The sequence below is a fragment of the Lithobates pipiens genome, unplaced genomic scaffold (genome assembly GCF_037356315.1).
Source record: "Lithobates pipiens isolate NorthernLeopardFrog02 unplaced genomic scaffold, aLitPip1_a1.2 Scaffold_30, whole genome shotgun sequence".
Lineage (NCBI taxonomy): Eukaryota > Metazoa > Chordata > Amphibia > Anura > Ranidae > Lithobates > Lithobates pipiens.
In genome coordinates this window covers 94487265-94509490 of record NW_027507791.1, presented here as the reverse complement: position 1 = coordinate 94509490, position 22226 = coordinate 94487265, and the positions used below count along the sequence as shown (strand labels likewise).

Genomic DNA, 22226 nt, shown 5'->3' with positions numbered 1-22226 from the left:
GAATAGAAGAATTCATCTTGCTTCAACCACCTAAATCAGTTCCTTTGTGGCGCTGATCTTTGCCTGGGGCAAGAATACCCTTTTCTGGGTGTACCTATGATCAAACCCTAATATTTTAGCCTTCTTCATGATTTTAAAGAAGATTTCTCCTAGGTTGAGAATCCGACCTAGATATTCCAGGTAGATGAAAGTGGTGACCATACTTTGGTCTAAGCGGGCTACTGACTGGACTATTAAGAACAGATAATCCAGGTAAACCATAATCGTTATACCTTGGGCCCGTAATCTGGCTAGAAGAGGGGCCAGAACCTTTGTAATCACTCAAGGTGCAGTAGCTAGACCAGAAAGCAGAGCTACACACTGAAAATCAAGATTTTCCATCTTGAAAAGTAGATATTACTAGTGACTTATGGTGGTGCTTAGTGAAGGGCGCAAGGCCTGAAGGATAGGATCTTTTTCTTATAGCAACTATTGCAAACATAAAGCTGCTAGATCCTGGGCCTGCTGAGCAGGATATCCTTGAACACCTGCTTAAACTGGTCTCTCAACGATTAAGCAAAGACCTTGTTTCTTCGGACACAAGGCCCGGGTACTATTCAATTCGGCCCAAAAAATACACTTTGAATGGATCCGGCTGCATAGCTAGCCCCAGCAAGGATTGCTCCAGTGGAGCTCAGCACAGCACATCTTCAATCGTGACCAACACCTTAGATACTGCCAGAAAAAACTGAGATGCTCCCAGTATGGGATGGGTTATATAGGGAGGCAACTTCCTGTTTAGGGTGTGCCATTGTCCAGCACCTGAAGGTGGACTATAACCCACATAGTAATTACTATGGCTCTGTGTCACGTGATGTATGGTATGAATATTAAGGGGAACCCAGAACCAATCATTTTAAAAAAAATTGCGTGGTGGTCCCCCCAAAATCCATTCCAGGACCTTTGGGTCTGGTATGGATATAAAGGGGAACCCTTCACCAAATTTAAAAAGAAAATGGCGTAGGGGTCCCCCCAAATTCCATACCAAGTCACCTTGTGTCCTCATGTCGATGGGGACAATGGCTTTATCACCACAACCCTTGCCCGGTGGTTGTGAAGGTCTGCGGGTGGGGGGCTTATCGGAATCTTATCGGAATCTGGAAGCCCCCTTTAACAAGGGGACCCCCAGATACCAGCCTCCCCCCTGATGTGAATTGGTACCCCTACCATTTCACAAAAAAAGTGTCAAAAACAATAAAAAAAGATAGGAGACGCTGGGACACGTCCCTTATTAAAAAATAAAAATGTCCCGCGAGGTAGATCCATCTTACGCCGTGACGCTTCTTCTCGATGACAGCTGTTATATAGCTGAGGGCGGGGCCAATCGGTGAACACAAGTATGAAGCCTCCATAGTATAACTCTTACATAAATAATTTATTTAAATAATAAAATTCCGCACTTACAGACTTGCAATCATAAAAATGCTTCATTTAAAATCATCAAGCCGGCCGGCTCCTAAACGCTGCCCGTGTCTTCCGGGTCCAGCACGGTATGCGGTGACGTCAGCACGCCGCTCCTCCCTACACCGTTTCGTCACAGATGACGTCTTCCAGGGGCACCTTTGGTGGACTTGCAAGTCTGTAAGTGCAGAATTTTATTATTTAAATAAATTATTTGTGTAAGAGTTACACTATGGAGGCTCTTCTATCCTTTACATGGGGGAGGAATACTACCTAGGATATCCTGTTATTTCGCTACCACCTGGGATTGTGCAGTGGGGATTACCCTCTTGATTCTCAAAGTGAACCCTCGGCTGGAAAAGAATTGCAGGCTGTTGTAGATCTCCCTAAAAAGAGATCTCAGAATCTGGTAAGCGGCAGAATAATCTGAGGTGGAGGATCTTTTCTTTGGAATTCATCACTGTTCTCGGGTGTTTCTGGTGTGATGCCACAATTAACAGATCACTAAGGATTTAATTTTTGGTGGACTTTCACTCTTGAATTGGTTGTTCCAGGACTTTATTATTTATGTATTAGGTCTAATCATTAATTATCAATTATTAATTCACTTAATTATTGGATCATGTTATGTTATCGCATGCTTTGATTTATTTATCTCACTAGATTCATTGGCTTTCTGAGTTCCCAGTATAGCTAAAAAACTGACCACAGTGTGTTCTCCTGTTTAGTGCGGTCAGTTTTTAATCGGAAAGCAAGGGAACTACCAGGAACACAAGGGATTTCACATAAATGAAGCAATACAAAGAGAACTGAATGCTTCTCATACAAGTAAATGGTACAGCAGGAACATATTAGGAATATGAAATGTTGGGGTAATAAATGCTTTAATTCCTAAAGTCAACCCATGCATCAGAAACTGCAGCGCACTTTAGCGTGTATGAAACTGTATGGCGCCATGTGCTTTTCTGCAGAGTATTTTTTAAAAAGGGTTGGGGACTTTTTTCCCCATGTTCTTTGCAGGTACAGCAGCCCATTCAAATGAATAGGCTGCTGTAACCGCACAAATGTGCAAGCACCATGGGCACATATGTGAACCAACTCTAAAAAGAAATTTCCCCAAAATAAAGAAAAATACAAGGAAGTATTTGTTTCCACAATACATGTCCCCATTGGAAGATTTCCCCTTTAGATCGGTTCAGTTTGGATTTTAGCTCACTTTCAGTTTTGCTGACATTGTCCACCAGCACACATCTAGAGCGTGGATCTTTCAATTTAGGACACAACAAAGACCAGAGAAAAAGTTCCATCCCTGCTCCACCCTAAAGTGCAACTAAACTTTTTGTTTTTATTAGAATGATGCGTTAAAACTGTGCAACTGAGCAGCAACGTTATGTGGATTGGGACCAGGAGTGGGCTATTAGGAGACTCGGTCACTTTGACTTGAATTGTACTTTTTAAATTCAGCACGTTAATGCAGGAGGCAAGCCTGATTTGGTGACTCACCTGTTTCTTCCTATTCTTGTAAATTCCCAGGTTAGATACTTCCAGATGGCATCAACCACAGTCCTCTAATTTTGTATCAAAATGAAAGATGCCTATGGGTCTGACACTAGCTGCAGGCAGAGCAATACAGAGAATAGATAAATCTAGAAGTGTGTGGTATGAGTGTATAAGGACCAGAATAATGAAAGTAGAAAGAGGAATACAGTAAAACCTTGGATTGGGAGCATAATTCATTCCGGAAGCATGCTTGTAATTCAAAGCACTTGTATATCAAAGCAAATTTTCCCATAAGAAATAATGGAAACTCAGATGATTCGTTCCTCGACTATTTATTCTTAAATCTTTCAGTTTATAGTCCATATAAAAAGATTATAGCAATGTGATAGGTTGTATAACTATAAAATGTCCATCCATAAATGGCCGCCTCCACAAGGGGATTAGAAGATCCAGCAGGAGCTACAGAGTATAAAAGAGAAGAGAGGCGCCTCTAAGTAGCATTATGGTTAGATTTAATGAAGGTACAACATTTAGCAACTCACATGGTTGATAATTAAAAGAGACACATCTAAGTATGCAGACATCCGGGGTAAAGCTGTCCACTGCCAGTGCTCACCGCTGCCAGTCTTCGATCGTGACTGGGAAGACTACCCTGCAGTAGAGCGATCTGAAAGTGAGGCTTGAAGGGCTTGTGGAGAGCAGCATGGAAGGGATGACGTCAATGGTGGTGCGGAGGATGGTCTATGTGGATGGCTTTACCCCAGATACCTGCATACTTAAATGCGCCTCTTTTAATCAGTTGCTAAATGTTGTACCTTCATTAAATCTAACCATATTGCTACACTTAGAGGCACCTCTTCTTTTTTATACTCAGTTGTGACTTGACACTGCTCTTATATCAAGACATCGCTTGTATATCAAGTCAAAAGAGGTTTCTTCACAGTAAGAGCTGTGAAAATGTGGAATAGACTCCCTCCAGAGGTGGTTCTGGCCAGCTCAGTAGATTGCTTTAAGAAAGGCCTGGATTCTTTCCTAAATGTGCAAAATATAACTGGTTACTAACATTTTATAGGTAAAGTTGATCCGATTGACTCTCGGGGATCAGGAAGGAATTTTTATTTCCCTGCTGTAGCAAATTGGATCATGCTTTGCTGGGGTTTTTTGCCTTCTTCTGGATAAACTGTGGGTATAGAATTGGGTATATGGGATTGTAGGATATTATTATTTGTTTTATTATTTTATTTCTTTTTTATGGTTGAACTAGATGGACTTGTCTTTTTTCAACCTGACTAACTAGGTAACTATGTAAAATTTATTTAAAAACGTTGCTTGTCTTCCAAAACACTCTCAAACCAAGGTTTTACTATATTACATCCTCATCCTGCTGTACAGAAACTCACGGAGTTGAAATTCACAATAAGTAACCCTTATTTATTGAAGCCACAAAGATTTATTGCAATTTAAAAAGTGACTTGGAGACCTGCAAAATGTAAGCCGTCCCCATCCACCTGCAGCTCTCTCTTTTATCTAATGCATTAACACAATTATTTTGATCATGATCTGCTATTTATCCCCAGAGTTCCTTTCCACACTGAAGAAAAGCTAAATTGGCAGCCACAGACAAGTAAGTGGTTTGCACCTCCATGAAAGGCTATTGACATTCATTCCAACAAGTCGGCTTTCATTGGCTCAAGTCACAAAGCTCATTGTGAAATCTGATGAAGTGTATTGACAATTTTGGCTTTAAACTGCCAAATTACATTAAAGGAACAAAGTGGAGATTGCATGAACAGAGCTTACTGCATTATTAAAAAGGGCAAAAAGACGACATCTCCGGACAAGGTATCTAAATGAAGCCGAATTTGATGGAACATTTTTAATTGTTTCTGTGTTTATGTAGATATTGTGACCTTTAGCTGAAGCATCCACCCAAGATTTCATAATTCATGCAATTCATTAAATCATAAGTACCGTATATACTCGAGTATAGGCCGACCCGAGTATAAGCCGAGGCCCCCAATTTACCCCCAAAAAACTGGGAAACCTATTGACTCGTGTATAAGCCGAGGGTGAGATATGCCTGTCCATCCCTGTGTGTGTGTCCATCCATCCATCCATCCCTGTGTGTGTGTCCATCCATCCATCCATCCCTGTGTGTGTGTGTGTCCATCCATCCATCCATCCCTGTGTGTGTGTGTGTGTCCATCCATCCATCCATCCCTGTGTGTGTGTCCGTCCATCCATCCATCCCTGTGTGTGTGTCCATCCATGTGTGTGTGTGTGTGTGTGTGTGTGTGTGTGTGTGTGTGTGTGTGTGTGTGTGTGTGTGTGTGTGTGTGTGAGGCCTTGTGTGTCCAGCCTACCTGTGTCCCCAGCCTCCGTCCGGTCCCGAGCCTCCGTCCGGTCCCGTCCCGAGCCGAGCCTCCGTCCGGTCCGGTCCCGTCCCGTCCCGAGACTCCGTCCGGTCCCGTCCCGTCCCGAGCCGAGCCGAGCCTCCGTCCGGTCCCGTCCCAGGATCACCGCTCTTCGTCGGCGCCCATTTTCCTGTTCAAATGCCGCGCCTCCCTGTCTGTGATAGGCGGAACACAATTTCCCAGCAGTCTGTGTTCCGCCTATCACGGCCATCCTTTCATCCTCGTCCGTAGTACGAGGATGAGCGGATGTCCGTGATAGGCGGAACACAGGCTGCTGGGAAATTCAGTGTTCCGCCTATCACAGGCGAAGGCGGAGCCGGAGGCGCGGCTTTTGAATTAGAATAGAATGGCCGCTGTCTGTCTGCTCGACACGCTGATCGAGCAGGCAGACAGCGATGACTCGAGTATAAGCCGAGGGGGGCACTTTCAGCCTCAAAAAAGAGGCTGAAAATCTCGGCTTATACTCGAGTATATACGGTATTATGAGAATTATTTCTTAGAAATGTAAAGGCAAACTTATAGACCCACTTATAAATGAGCAATATGGTCCAACCAAGGTGTATTGCTGGTTTGAGACTCCATGCCATCCCTCACATCTGAGCAAGTCATTGCACATTTCCAGAAGTGCAAAAATGTTTGACAGTGCCATTTCAATATTACTTTATGGGGTCTATTCAAACATGAGCGATTTGCTGCTGCTTGTTATGCAAAAGAAGTACAAGCATTATTTTGGGGCTGGATCACATGTTTCTGGCCCCATCAGCTTCAACAAGAACATCTAATGCCTCGTACACACGGTCTGAATTTTTGTCAAAAAAGCTCTGATGGTTTTCCCGATGGAATTCCAACGCGATTTCGCTCAACCTGTCTTGCATACACACGGTCACACCAAATTCCGACCATCAAGAATGCGGTGATGTACAACATGTATGACGGGACTAGAGAAAGGAAGTTCAATACCCAGTAGCTAATAGCTTCCATCTCGTAGTTGAATCTGAGCATGTGTGAGTTTTTGTGCATCGGAATTGCATACACACAAATCGGAATTTCCAATAGAAAGTTTTTTCGTCTGAAAAATTGAGAACATACTCTCAAATTTTTGCTGCCGGGAATTCGGCCAGCTAAATTCTGATGGAGCATACACACGGTCGCATTTTGCAATGAAAAGCGCTCATTGGTCTTTTGCTGGCCGAAATTCCGATTGTGCATATGCGGCATAACATGTTTCTTGTGCCTAACAACCCATTCTTCTCCCACAAGCATCCTGTTTTACAATGGTCTAAACAAAAACACTTAAAATGTGTGAAAAACAGGTGTAAAAACACTTAAAGAATTTGATGCTCAAGTATGAACCTTGCCTGATTGGGAGCAGGAGAAATTTTAAAAAGTGTACCTGGAGGAATAATGCAGCCCATAGATGAATCCGTTTTCTTTAATGAAAAACACTAACCCGATTTCCCTATTCAAACATTCGGGGTGGATGGGGGAATCCTCCATCTGAGCTTCCCCGCCATCAAGATACATTGATCAGCGTTACAAGTTATAGCCTACAGGGATGATCCAGCATGGACAATTTGACAGAGTGGTTACCAATCGAGTTCTGCATAACCTCCCTGCCCATACATGGATTACATGAATTTTGATCCATGACCGGATACAAAAATAATAGACCATTATTACATAACAGTAGTTTCAGCACCGCATTCTTGCAACAAAATACATTAGTCAATATACTGTAACACATTTGCATTATAAAAATAAATAAAAAAAAGAAGAGGGGTTTTAACACCTTAACAAATGACAGCATTCATATTCTAATTTGTACAAAAGAAGGGACAATATACTGTACATGCATCTACTTTTCCTCTAGCTGCTATACAAGATTTTTTTTTTAAAGCAGTCAGCAGTCATAATAGACACTTACTACTTGGGTGTCCATGACCAAGCTAGGTTTCCCCTTCACGCACACCCCCACCCCCTCCCTCACCACAACACACAGGTCAGCTCTCTTCGACACTGGCCGAGCGCACTGATCGGATGCCAATCGGCAGACCTTTTTCATGCCCCTTCAACAGAAGCCGGACGTTTCTGTCCGACCGGCTACCATACACACGGGCCAAATGTCCGCCGGTTTCTACTGAACCAACCGATACGCCCGATATTAGGCCCATGTGTATGGGACTTAAGGGGTTAGTGAGTTTTGCAAGTAAGGGGGAAGCCTGCTACAAATAACTAGTGAATAATAACAAATAAAGGGAAATGCCACAAAAAACACCTTTTTGGAGTAGAGAATGGTTTAACACTTATGCCCCATGCACACGGTCGGACATTCCGACCACAAAATCCGTCTGATTTTTTCCAACAGATTTTGGCCCAAACTTGTCTTGCATACACAAAGTTGTCTGAATTTCCGATCGTTCTGAACGAGGTGATGTAAGGTAGGTACTCCTGCGCTAAAAGGAATTTATGATATATTCAAATAGTGGGTGCTGCATCCACCGTATGGACCAAACTCGTGTCCAAATTTGTGTAAGTTGTGGAGAAGGGGGGGTGGTGTTGCGCTCCTTATAATGTATTTTTCTTGTGATGTGTTACCACAATATTGCCAAAATATCAATTATATACCTGACTGTTCTTTATCACAATTATCGGTAAGGTGCATAAGTGCAAAATCAATAAATAATCTAAATTACTTGGCAAATATGTTAAAAAAGCATAGTAGTTTTTCACTTGTGCAAAAACAGCAAAAAACAAAATAAACAATATCTAAGTGATATAAATATTATCAACATAAAAAGTGTAGCTATAGGTGGTTATAACGCTGTGCAATATATATAGAACATAGGTGAATGGTTCATACAGTGACTGGTATACAAACGAATAAAGCAAAACAAAATATAGTTAAAAATATATAAATGGCGTATACAAAAAATATTTTAAATCATCTAACTAAACAAATGTTCAGTGCGGTATTGGACTTTTGATCCTTAGTCCAATGTGCAATATTAGTGCAAACGTGCAAAGTGTTTCACTGGAACACTGTGTATAACTGTCTTGGCATTAAAGTGACACTGTGCCTTTAAGTGCAGAAAATAGGATAAATCTTCAGTGTCACTGACACCTGTGGTAAAAGTAAATGATTATCTTACTGCTGTAAGGTAAACAGCATGTAGCAGAATAATTAAAGGAGGAGGGGGGGATCCCTTCAACTCGATCTTTTCCTAGGCATTCGTTCACTTTTAAGTGGAGCCAGGGGAATGGGGGGGGGGGGGGGAGAGGTGGGGATGATCCTTTTCTTCCTCTCTTTCCACTGGGTGCTTCAGATCATAGGGTTCTCAATGTACATTTAAAAGAGATAAAAGAGGCCCACCATAGTGTAGTATTTTTGAATGGAAATAAAACTTTTATTTGCATATATTAAAAAAACACTCACAATTTTGTGGGGTTATAATGGTGTTGTAAAAACGAGCGCCGAGCTCGTGTCTCAGTGTCTGAGCGTCTGTTCCGGTATCTGATTAGCCTCGGGTCCTACGCGTTACGTCACACACGTAACACGTGAACGAGGTGACGTCAAACACGTACGTCGGGACTGTAAACGGGCCAGTAGCCAATAGCTTTCGTCGCTTCGTTTATTCTGAGCATGCGTGGCACTTTGTCCGTCGGAATTGTCTACACATGATCGGAATTTATGCGATCGGATTTTGTTGTTGGAATATTTTAGATCCTGCTCTCAAACTTTGTGCTTCGGAAAATCTGATGGAAAAGTCCGATGGAGCCCACACACGGTCAGATTTTCCGACAACATGATCCGATCACACATTTTCCGTTGGAAAATCTGACCATGTGTATGGGGCATTAGGCATTTTTTCTGTTTGTGTACCCATTGAAGACAATTCCATTAAAGTAAACTTTTTTTTTTTTTACATTTAGGATTGAGTTAGGATTTAGACACACTTATCAGGTTTTTATTGCTGTCTGTGCCCCCATTAGGGAAATTCACGCTCTCGGTCTGTCCTGTTGACTGTTATCACCAAGAGTGAAAGTGAAATAGAATCCCAAATTTTGGGTTGTCATTAGAACAGCAATAGAGGAAAACTATACTAACTTGGACACTATTTCTGGGATTCCTTCACTTTAGAGGGATTTCATCTCACTTCCTACTTTGGCTAAGGGAAAGGAAGAGTAATCTCTCCAATGGGACATAAACAGTAAGAAAAACAAAAAACTGACAGGGGTTATACCCCTCCTTTACTCTATCCAAAAAGATACTTCCTGTCCTATAGACGCAATAGGACGCTGGAAGAAATTGCTTCAAATTGAGTGTCAATTCTCGGTTGGACAGTAGTGATTGCAACAGGTATTCCTGTTGGAAGATTTCCACTCTATACAGATGAAAACCTTAACATTTTGGGTTTCTATCACTCTTTGTCCCTGTTACAATGGGGGCTTTCCTTATTGTGGACACCTCTCCCTTGGGAGGAGTGGTGTGCTGTTTAGCTGAGAGGTCAGCCGTCTTTTAACAAACCGTGACATTTTATATTCTACTTCTTGTAAGTGCAACTTTTAAGACCTAATAAATTATTGTATGAAATGATTTACACTATGGGTGCTCCTTTGTATTTTGTGTAATACCTGGTCGCTAACCTTGACCACAGAGTGATCGAGTTCCTTGGTCGTTTTTTGCTGTATTAATCCATCCTATCAATCAAGTTTGTTCCAAGTTGGCGGTATATACTCCCTGGATAAATGTCCTGGCTGGGTATTAGCCACAGGCTCATTACAGCTTGCCTTCTGGTAAGCACGCATTCTATGTGGTGGTGGTGCACGGATTTATGGTGGTGGTTTGATGACAACTCAAGAGTTCATTTATATATATTTTTTTATTTATGGACTATTTTTATCTATTCATTTATATATTTTTTTTACAATTTGGCGTATTCGAGTTACATTTGGATATATTTATAATCATGTGTGATAGGCTTGCTTATCACAACATCAACCTTTAGCACAGTTTCACTATAATTACTGTTTCTATCCATGTGTGTATCTCACTTTTTTGAGCTGCTGCTTTTTTATGTATATTAGTTTTACTTAGCGCAATATTTTTTACAATTATATATTACAGAATGCGCCTGATGCAAGCTAGTTAGAAAAAAGTGAAGAGAAAAAAAAAAAAAGAAAGAAAAGATTAAGATGCATTGATTTGCCATTTACAACGATCCCTTGATGAGAAAGCCAGCACATGTGATTTATAAATCAATAGGCTATATTTGTTCATGGCACCAAGTATTGAAAACCAACTAGGAGTTAAATTCCCTAATTGTTTTTCTCTACCCACTGAATAAGCATCCCCAATGGGAAAGCGCTAAATTATGAAAACGTTTAACTGTACATCATTTCCTTTTTATTTGTTCTTGTTTTTTTCATCTTTGTGTATATTCGAGAGTATGGGGTTGATTTACCAGGCAGATAGGCTGTTTACTTTGCACTTCCCAATGGAGTCTTCCCTTAGCTTTGTGAATGTGGTGAAAATCACTTTGCAAAGAATACCCAATCACAAACAAGAAAAATAAAAAAATATATAATTTTGCCTGCATACGACTGGGTGATGGAAGTCAGCAGAGCTTCACCTCAGTCACTAAGCTAATTGCAAATTCCTGTGCAAGGCCTTTCTTTTTAGTAAATGAACCTCTATATATACACATTATTGAATTCACATTGCAGTCTTGATGGGTGAATGCACTCCGCACTATTGGTTGCCAATTCACAGTGGTTTTAGAATGCACAAAGAGCAAAAATGTTAGTGTTTTTTTTAAAATAGTGATTACATCAGTAACACACTTTCTGTTTTAGGGTGGCTACAAGCTATAGAGCAGCAAATTTTTATGAACTAGAAAACAAACGATCCGGCGGACGGATTGGCCTGGGGGGGGGGGGGGGGGCAACATTGCGGGCTCCCTGGACAGGTAAGTGTCCTTATTAAAAGTCAGCTTTGCAGCTGCTGACTTTAAAAAAAATATTGTCTGGAACAACGCTTTAAGGTATCTTACTTGCTGTTACATCTCAGCAAGAGCCTCCATATTTGAGCAAGTGGGAGAGTGATCTAAACACCATGGTTTCAAAAGAACTAGATATTTTTTTTTTTTTGCTCACAAGTCTTCACTCTGTAGTGAATACCAGGAGACTACATTCAAAATTTTGACGCAATTGTACCAAACCCCATCAGTATTAGCGTCAATGTTCCCTGGACATAGCCTGTAATGCTGGTAATGTGGTACCCAGGCTGGCATGCTACTTCACATCTTCTGGAACTGTCCAAAGCTCTGCCACTTCTGGCAACAGGTCTTGCCGACCATACACAAACGTATAGTTACATAGTTAGTCAGGTTGAAAAAAGACACAAGTCCATCCAGTTCAACCTTAAAAACAAATAAATAAAATAAAAAATAATCGTACAATCCAAATACCCAATTTTAGGCCCACAATTGATCCAGAGGAAGGCGAAAAAAAAACCCAGCAGAGCATGCTCCAATTTGCTACAGCAGGGGAAAAAAATTCTTTCCTGATCCTCCAAGAGGCAATCGGATTTTCCCTGGATCAACTTTACCTATGTTAGTGCCCAGTTATATTATGTACATTCAGGAAAGTATCCAGGCCTTTCTTAAAGCAATCTACTGAGCTGGCCAGAACCACCTCTGGCGGGAGTCTATTCCACATTTTCACAGCTCTAACTATGAAAAAACCTTTCCGTACTTGAAGATGAAATCTCTTTTCCTCTAGACGTAAAGAGTGCCCCCTTGTCCTCTGGGTTGACCGTACAGAGAACAACTCAACACCAAGTTCACTATATGGACCCCTAATATATTTGAACATGTTGATCATATCCCCCCTTATTCTCCTCTTCTCAAGAGTAAATAAATTCAGTTCCTCTAATCTTTCCTCATAGCTGAGTTCCTTCATGCCTCTTATCAGTTTGGTTGCCCTTCTCTGCACTTTCTCCAGTTCCCCGATATCCTTTTTGAGAACTGGTGCCCAAAACTGAACTGCATATTCCAGGTGAGGTCTTACTAATGATTTGAACAGGGGCAAAATGATATCTCTCTCTCTGGAGTCCATACCTCTCTTAATACGAGAAAGGACTTTGCTCGCTTTGGAAACAGCAGCTTGGCATTGCATGCCATTATTGAGCTTATGATCTACCAAAACCCCCAGATCCTTCTCCACTATGGATCCCCCCAGTTGTACTCCCCCTAGCATGTATGATGCATGCATATTCTTAGCCCCCAAGTGCATAACTTTACATTTATCAACATTAAACCTCATCTGCCACATAGTCGCCCAATTAGACAGTGTATTGAGGTCGGCTTGTAAATTGGAGACATCCTGTAAGGACGTTATTCCACTGCATAGTTTGGTGTCATCTGCAAAGACAGAAATGTTACTTTTGATCCCAGACCCAATATCATTTATAAAGATGTTAAAAAGTAAGGGTCCCAGCACTGAACGTTGGGGTACACCACTGATAACCTTAGACCATTCAGAGTAAGAATCATTAACCACGACTCTCTGAATTCTGTCTTTTAGACAATTTTCTATCCATTTACAAACTGATATTTCCAAACCTGTAGACTTTACCTTACACATGAGCCGTGTGTGGGGAACTGTATCGAACGCTTTTGCAAAATCCAAGTATACCACGTCCACCGCCACCCCTCTGTCCAAGGTTTTACTTACCTCCTCATAAAAAGAAATCAGATTTGTCTGACAACTTCTGTCTTTCATGAATCCATGTTGTCTGTTGCTTAAAGTGTTTTTGTTCAGCAAGAACTCGTCGATGTGGTCTTTTATTAAAACGCTCCAGTATCTTCCTAGCTATAGAAGTTAAGCTAATAGGTCTATAGTTACTTGGTAAAGACTTTGATCCCTTTTTAAATATAGGCACCATGTTCGCCCTGCGCTAATCCAGTGGGACTATTCCCATCATTAATGAGTCCCTAAAAATTAGATACAATGGCTCTGAAATTACAGAGCTCAATTCTTTTAGGATCTGTGGGTGGATGCCATCAGGGCCAGGTGCTTTATCCACCTTTATTCTGTCCAAATATTTCTGGACCATATCACTTTTGAGCCATTGTGGATCATTTGGGGCTGTGTCACTATCACCCCCATTATGGACATGAGCTCCCCCATGCTCTTTTGTGTACACAGAGCTGAAGAAAGTATTTAATAAATTAGCCTTCTCTTTGTCCCCAGTCATCCACTCTAGATTATTTTGTAAAGGGCCTACATGCTCAGACTTGACCTTTTTACTATTAACATATTTGAAGAATTTTTGGGGGTTTGTCCTACTATCTTTTGCAATCTGTCGTTCATTTTGAAGTTTTGCATCCTTGATTTCCTTTTTACATATTCTGTTAAATTCTTTGTAACATTTAAATGACACTAGTGATCCTTCATTTTTATATTTTTTAAAAGCTCTTCTCTTATAGTTTATAGCTTTTTTAACTTTGGCTGTGAGCCACATAGGTTTTGTTTTTAGCCTTTTAAACTTATTGCCCATGGGAATATGGACTTCTTCCTTTTTGATAACCCAGTTGTGGTGCTCCTCAACTTGCCTCATATATCCAGCAAGAGATACAGCAAGCCATTACTAAATCATCTCATGAATGCCGTCAGGTTGTGCATCCCCAGCTTGTGGAAACAACAATTCCCACCTACTGTGTCGCATTGGTTTGCCAGGGTGAACGAAAACCTGACTGCTGCCCTCAGGGACAAAACAGAGAAACACAATACATGCTGGCTTTTTGAGATATGTACTTTTCACGTGTAATTTAACCTACTCTTAAAAAAGAGGTTATTCCTCTCTGGGAACCATGTGGTATCGACCCTGTCAAAACCTCTTACATTTCCCCCCTTTTTTTTCTTCTTTCCTTTATTTTTCCCTCCTATCTCCTGGACAGCTGGGTGTCTAAATTTCTATCCTACTTATCCTATTTATTGGAAATTGCTACCTGCCATGCACTGACCGCAAGGTACAACTGCTCTGAGGCCTTGGAAAGGTGTCCTCCACTATATAGGGCAATGCTCTCTCAGTATATATATGTAAGTCATGTTCCCCTACATAAAAACATAAGAGGGGGTCAGCGCTAAAGAAAACAAAATGTGCAGCTTGCAATAGATAAATATACAGTACCCAAACAAACCAAAAATAAAAATTAAAAAAATGCAGCACCTCCAAAAATAGCATATTACAAACCTAAAGCATGTGCTATCAACACAGCATTCATAATGTGCAAAAAGCATTCACAATATTCAAAAATGACAATAAAAATAAATCAGTGTGAAAAAAAAGTTAATGCAAAAGGGTCCAAAAGATGTAATGATAAATATCACTGCAAAGAAAGTGTCTTTCACCACCTAATGAAAATCCTCTCCCCATGTGTGAGCAACGGAACTAGAATGCACTCACCAACGTTAAAGCTGCCAGAGGAAAGCAGCAACATGCGTGTTTCTGTCTACAGGATCCTTCACACATGGTCAACCAGCTCCATTTTCACAATGGGGGCACCCTGCAGTACTGTATCTCACCACTGGGGACAGTCAGTAGTACTAGCATCCCCTGAAGACATGCATTCGCATGAAACGCTTTGGGGCAGGAGCTACACGCTGACGCCTCGGAAGTGGCGGCTCTCTTTCTCCATGTGGTAAGCGCTTTTTTCCCCAGACAGTATCAAGCAAACCTTTTGACTGTCCCCAGTGGTGAGAAGTACTGCAGGGTGTCCCTATTGGGAGAATGGAGCTGGTTGACCATGTGTGAAGGATCTTTAAGTTTGTAATATTTTTTTATTTGGAGGCACTGCATTGTTTTCTTTGATGTTCCCCTACATGTTTCTCCATCACAGCATAGTGTATTTTTTTCTATGGGTGCTTGGGCTCTAAAACTTTAGTTACTGCATGTTGATGTGGTGGAACTAAGTACATTATGATTTTTGTGTCTTTGAGGCAGGGTCCATACTTATGCGAATTCGCATGACAGGGGAGTTTTGACCGGCTGTCAATGGAATCGGTTTACACAGCAGAAAGGTCCTGTGTGTCTTTAGCTCCGTTTTAGGTCTGAATTCAGGCAAAAATTCGGACCTGATTCAGACTTGAAAAGGTGAACGGGGATGAACCAGACCCCCTGCTGTGCCCCACGGCCGCACATAGTGTGAACCCAGCTTCGACCTTGTGTATTGTGAAACACCTAGTTGCAGCATACATAAATTCTATGTAAAGAGGAACTGTAGTCTGCTCACATAATTTGTAATAAAAACATCTTTTCCATTCTGAAGCTCCCCTTCAACCACTTTGTATATTATTTTATATATACTGTGATTCTGTACTTGCCAAACATGCTGCAGAAATATCCTTCCACTAAGTCTGGCTGCAACCATTTTAACTGTGGGCAGCTGAAGCTCCTGCCTGTTCACTTCCTGGATTTATACAGACACACAGAGGCACACCTCCAGCTCTCATTGGCCCTCTTATGACTCACGAGAGTGAGAGAGAGAGAGAGAGCTGTGCATGATGTCATAAGCCTAGGCTAATGACCAGACAAGAAACAGGAAGTGGGCTGTATAAGGTATTTACTGGCAGAAAAAATATGATTTACTATCATCCAAAGTTAAAACAACAAGGGCAGAAGATTTAATAGATGGAAAGATAAAAAAAATTAACTGAAGGTTCACTTTAAATGTCCATTAGACAATAAAGTTACAATTTGGTTACAGTTTTGGGCAAGAAGCTACTGGGTGAAGGACGTGAAGGAAAGTCCTCAGTAAGTTACAAGTCGGAGATTAAGCTTACAGAGAGCAATGGAATCCCCGCGTGACATTGCTGATTGGCCCAGTATTGTCACAAGGAGTGAATCACATACTCTCCATACCTGGAGATCCTTTGCCTTCTGGAGCCAAGGAAAGGTAAGTATATCGGAGGGGTTATTTAGAAACATGTTTTCTTACATGGTGGAGGAGAACAATTCCTATAGGACTGTATTACTGGCTTTGTTTACTTAACATAGCAAACAGATGTTGGATTTCCAAGGCAATTGTACCTGAGGATAAATAAACCAGTTTGCAGTCCAATGACTCACCAGCAGAACTTTTAAATTCACCTTCAGATTGTCAGTCAGTTTGCTCGATTCTAATCACAGTTTCCCATCCAACATCACCTTCACAAAAATAACTGGCTAACTGGTAAATCAATTACCACTTCTCCAAAAACAAAATAGGCGTTCTGTATTTTTATACCCATATCACCCATGCATGCTAACTATCTAAAACACAGCAATCATTACAATCTATCCTGATTCAGAAAATAGAAAAAAAAAGCTGGTTGCTAAGCAACAAGATCGCCGCACAAACAGTTATATGTGACATGTGACACAGTTGCTCATGGCTGAAGTGAAAAAAATGAGGTGTACAGGATGAATTTATAAACTGTAATTTAATAAAGCAATATGTGAAGTAAACAGTGCAAGGGGAACTTAACTGTATCTGAGCACCACAAACCAAAAACACTATTTAATTCATTTTTGATATTTAAAGCAAACTCATCCATCCATTCATGTCTCTACGCTTTGCTTTGTTTTTTGAAACACGCTCCAAAACATTTCTAGAGTAAGGGCAGATGATGTAGAATGTACTTCCTAGGATCCCTCTGCCCTTAGCTTAGGCATACAGACAGCAGGGTGTGCATAGGTGAGAAAGCCCCTCCTATCCATGTAATAGCAAAAAATGTTCATGATGACTCGCAGGATGTAGGACATCGTTTTGGCCTAGGCCAGAAACCAGGAAGAAACGAAAAAAAAAAGCTGAAAACAAGTAAAGATCATATACAGTAACCTCCTCCTTGCCTTGCAAAGTATTCATCTCCCTTGGCTTTTTACCTATTTTTTTTACATTCCAGCCTTTAGTTCAATGCTTTTTTAATCTGAATTATATGTGATGGATCAGAACACAATAGTCTAAGTTGGTGAAGTAAAATTAGAAAAATGTATACATAAAACTATTTTTCAGAAATAAAAAAAAGATAATTGGCATGTGCGTATGTATTCACCCCCTTTGTTATGAAGCCTATAAAAAGCTCTGGTGCTACCAATTACCTTCAGAAGTCACATAATTAGTGGAATGATGTCCACCTGTGTGCAATTTAAGTGTCACATGATCTGTCATTACATATACACACCTTTTTGAAAGGCCCCAGAGGCTGTAACACCTAAGCAAGAGGCACCACTAACCAAACACTGCCATGAAGAGCAAGGAACTCTCCAAACAAGCAAGGGGCAATGTTATTGAGAAGTACAAGTCAGGGTTAGGTTATAAAAAATATCCAAATCTTTGATGATCCCTAGGAGCACCATCAAACCTATCATAACCAAATGGTAAAAACATGGCACAACAGCAAACCTGCCAAGAGATGGCTGCACACCAAAACTCACAGACCGGGCAAGTAGGGCATTAATCAAAGAGGCAGCATAGAAGCCTAAGGTAACCCTGGAAGAGCTGCAGAGTTCCACAGCAGAGACTGGATTATCTTTACATAGGATGACAATAAGCCGTACGCTACACAGAGTTCTGCTTTATGGCAGAGTGGCCAGAAGAAAGCCATTACTTTCAGCAAAAAAACAAAATGGCACATTTTGAGTTTGTGAAAAGGCACGTGGGAGACTCCCAAAATGTATGGTCTGATGAGACTAAAATTAAAAAATGTTGGCATAAAAAAAAACGCTATGTCTGGAGCAAACCCAACACATCACATCACCCAAAGAACAGCATCCCCACAGTGAAACATGGTGATGGCAGCTTCATGCTGTGGGGATGTTTTTCAGCAGTCGGGACTGGGAAACTGGTCAGAGTTGAGTGAAAGATGGATGGTGCTAAATACAGGGATATTCTTGAGAAAAACCTGTACCACTCTGTGTGTGATTTGAGGCTAGGACGGAGGTTCACCTGCCAGCAGGACAATGACCCCAAACACACTGCTAAAGCAACACTTGAGTGGTTTAAGGGGAAACATGTAAATGTGTTGGAATGGCCTTGTCAGGACACCTGAGATCACGTGACAGATGCACTCCGTAAGAATCAGAAGTGCAACGCTAAGATAGTGGACCCTAGGACTGACTGCTGTGGATTGTACCCAGGGAGGTTCAGGAAGCAGGTCTACTGGATCATTAACACAGATCCCAGTTGGAGCTGGAGCATAGATTCCCCAGGGTGGAGTCTAAGAGCCAGCAGGTGTTCACCAGAGCCTCTAGTGGTGAGGATGGACTGCGCTGCAGTCTGGCTTCAGGTCGCGGCCCCTAGGGTCTCATAGCTCACGCTCACAGTAGACTACAGGAGAAGGAAACAGCAGGCTGGAACAACAAGGATAGTAAAGGGAAAAGGTCAGGGCAACTAGCAGACAGGAACAACAGAGTACACGCCAAAGGTTCAGGGTTACAGGCAGACAGGGATAGTCGGGGACACACCAAAAGGTCAAGTTCACAAGCAGACAGGAATAGTAGAGAACACGCCAAGGTCGGTAACAGAGACAAAATGTAGAGAACATGGCAAGCAAGAAACAGGAAGCCAAACACACAGTGAATACACAATGGTTGATCAGCACCGCTGGCTTGCAGTGCACAGGTTAATATAGGGTTCCCTGATAGGGCCAGGGGTGGAGCCACGCTTAGAGGAGAGGTTATAAAAACCACCAGGTGCAAGTGGCCAACCTCTTAGTCTGAACACATGAGGAGAGGTACCCAGACAGAGGAAGATTACTGCATAACCATGACAGGCCTAGTCAAAGCCCAGACTTCAATCCAATAGAAAATCTGTGGTCAAACTTAAAGATTTCTGTTCACAAGCGCAAACCATCCAACCTGAACGAGCTGGAGCAGTTTTGCAAGCAAAAATCTCAGTGGTAAGATGTGGCAAGCTCATAGAGACTTATCCAAAGAGACTTGGAGCTGTGGTAGCTGCAAAAGGTGGCTCTACAAAGCATTGACTTTAGGGGAGTGAATAGTTCTGCACATTGACTTTTTCTGTTATTTTGTCCTATTTGTTGTTTGCTTCACAATAAAAAAAAAAAAAAAAAAATCTTCAAAGTTGTGGGCATGTTCTGTAAATTAAATGATGCAAATCCTCAAACAATCCATGTTAATTCAAGGTTGTGAGGCAACAAAACACGAGAAATGCCAGGGGGGGGATACATTTGCAAGGCACTGTATCTGTTTATTAATGTTAGCAGCATAAGGATTAAAATGGTTTATGTTGACTGAGAAAGTAAAGTTCTGCTTTAAAAAAGCAAAATGCACAAATATATGCTTGAACATATCAATTAGTAACAAAAATATAAAAAGTTTATAGAATACTGATAATGAGCAATAGCATTGCCGGTTTGCATTTAGTATCCTATTGAGAGAATTTCCTTCACTTCTTGTTCCTGAGACCCCGTTTTTGTACTAAAAATAGCACCTGAAAAGTGCCTGCAAACTGCCTCTTCGGCAGCACTCTGGCTTTCACACTGGGGCGGTGCGCTTGCAGAACAGGAAAAAAAGTCCTGCAAGCAGCATTTCTGGGGTGGTGGGGGAGCGGAGTATACACCACTCCTCCACCGTCCCTGCCCATTGAAATGAATGGGCACTGCTGCCGAAGCACCCGCAAAACGCTTCAACAGCGGTGCTTTTCGGGCACTATTAACCCGTTCCTCAGCCGCTAGTGGGGGTTAAATGTGCCCCGCTAGGGCCCGAATAGCGCCGCTAAAACTAGCGGCACTTTACCACTAACACTCCCCCCCACCCCAGTGTGAAAGGGGTCTGAAACACAACAGGGATAAAGAGGGAATTGTTTCCAAAGTGAAGGACAATATCCTCTTACATGGTTGTCACAGAATGGGTGCCGTCAATGGGAGATTTCCCTTTAGCTGCTGTTCTGGTAGAAATAGTAACATTTCGGGTTTTCTATACTGATGACAATGGTTCGACAAGTAAACAGGATCTCCCAAGGCAGCAAAAATAAAAATAAATTCTTGTACGGTTTTTCTCCTAAATCTTTAGGCTGGCCAGAATCGGCATTACTGTATTTTCTGGCGTATAAGACTACCTTTTACAGTTAAAAAAAATGCCCAAAAATTGGGGGTCGTCTTATACGCCAGGTATATAATGCTGCCCGATGGATGTCAGCCCCCAAATGTCTGCTAATACTGTATGTGGCTTCAGCTACAAACAGTATACACCGCTGAGCCAATCCCAGTGAGCAATGTATTCTATTAATGAATACAGAGCCTGCTTGAATTGGAGTAACAACCTCTGCCAATCCGAGCAGGCTACATAGAGTAGCCTGCTCGGATTGGCTTTGAGAGAGAGGAAGAGAGGCAAGGGCTGATGATGCTACAGCCTCTGCCAATCCAAGCAGGCATTGTATTCATTAAAAGAATACACCACTCACCATACTTCCCTGGGTAAATCCATTCACTGATCTACTACTATACATCCTGCTGTTTGCATTTGAGGTCCCAGGCACCCAAGAGGGACAGGTAAATCTGGGACATATGACAGGGGGGTTATTAAATGCATTTTGGTGGACAATTCCCATAGAATGTAATCCAAAAGTGGTATAGATTTGGTTAGTGAAAAATTCTACTTTCCAGAGTTGTGGCATTCAATAGATCTCTGTTTGTGTTATTATTGTTTCATTTACTTTATGACATATCACAGCATGGCGGATGAGTAGTTGGCATTCTTGCTTTGTGTTTTTTAATGGTTCTAATGTTTTTTTTAAATGGTGTTGCCTCAGAAGGGGGGTAGTCTTATACCACGAGTATTGGCCAAAACCTGTTTTCACTTGAAAAATAGGGGGTCGTCTTATACGCCCAGTCGCCTTATACGCCGGCAAATACGGTAATATCCTTCATCCTTGCTATCTGGGTATGGGATGTACTGGCTGGGATGTCGTCAGGAGGGTACTTCTCCTTGAAAGAATAACAACAGGCTATATGAACTTTCATTAGATCTCTGATTGCAAGCTGCATGGCAAGGATGCAGTGTGCCAACAGAGTGCAGTAGAAATGCACTGTGTATAATGCACAGATGTTATTGTTCAAATCCTACTAAAATTCTATATTTTTAGAGAACTTTTTTCTTTCAAATGGTGCACCTAAAACACTGGCTTGATCCTTTGTCTGCATTTTGCTAACCAAGGCTAAAGAAAACTAGAGGACTTGTTTAGACATCAGCCTGGCATATTTTATCATCTTTGACTATGTACAAGGTTTCAATTTTGTGCCAGACCTGCTTCCCTTGCCTGCCAACTAGCAAGGTACATGCCCCTGCCACTCAAACTATGCAAGCCATCTCCGCAACGGACCCAGTGACCTCTCTGGTGACATAAACACAGTTCTCTTGTCCAAGTCCTAATAAACTTGGAACCTGTTAAGTCTTTCTGGTGGAAGGGCACGTCTTTAACACTATGCAAATGCCAATATTGATTTTGCACTTGCTGAAATGAGACAAGGTAGAAAATGAAATGAGGCTTCATATGAGAACAGCAGGAGACCAGTTATTCTACTGAGCATTCAATTAAATGTGAAACGAAGGTCCCTTTATCACAAGGGCATGGAACAACCTGGTTATTAGATCCCACCTGTCTTTGAAATGTACATTTCAAATAATACTCTTACTGATTATTAAAGAGCTCCAGCCAGAATAAAAAATTGCTAGTAATTTCGCATATTAAAGTCTATATCCACTTAGTAATTCATAGCTTTAAAGGAAACCTGAAATCATAGAAATTACGCAAGCCGCTAGTGCTTAGATCCTTTTAAAAATGCAAGTTTTCTAGTTTTCTCTGGCTT

The 22226-nt window shown here is 41.5% G+C and overlaps 1 protein-coding gene across 5 annotated transcripts in view; it reads right to left on the bottom strand.

The window, feature by feature from the left end:
- Window positions 1-22226, bottom strand: part of SLC8A3 (solute carrier family 8 member A3) — a 467511-nt gene that overhangs the window by 337057 nt on the left and 108228 nt on the right. The window lies entirely within an intron of this gene.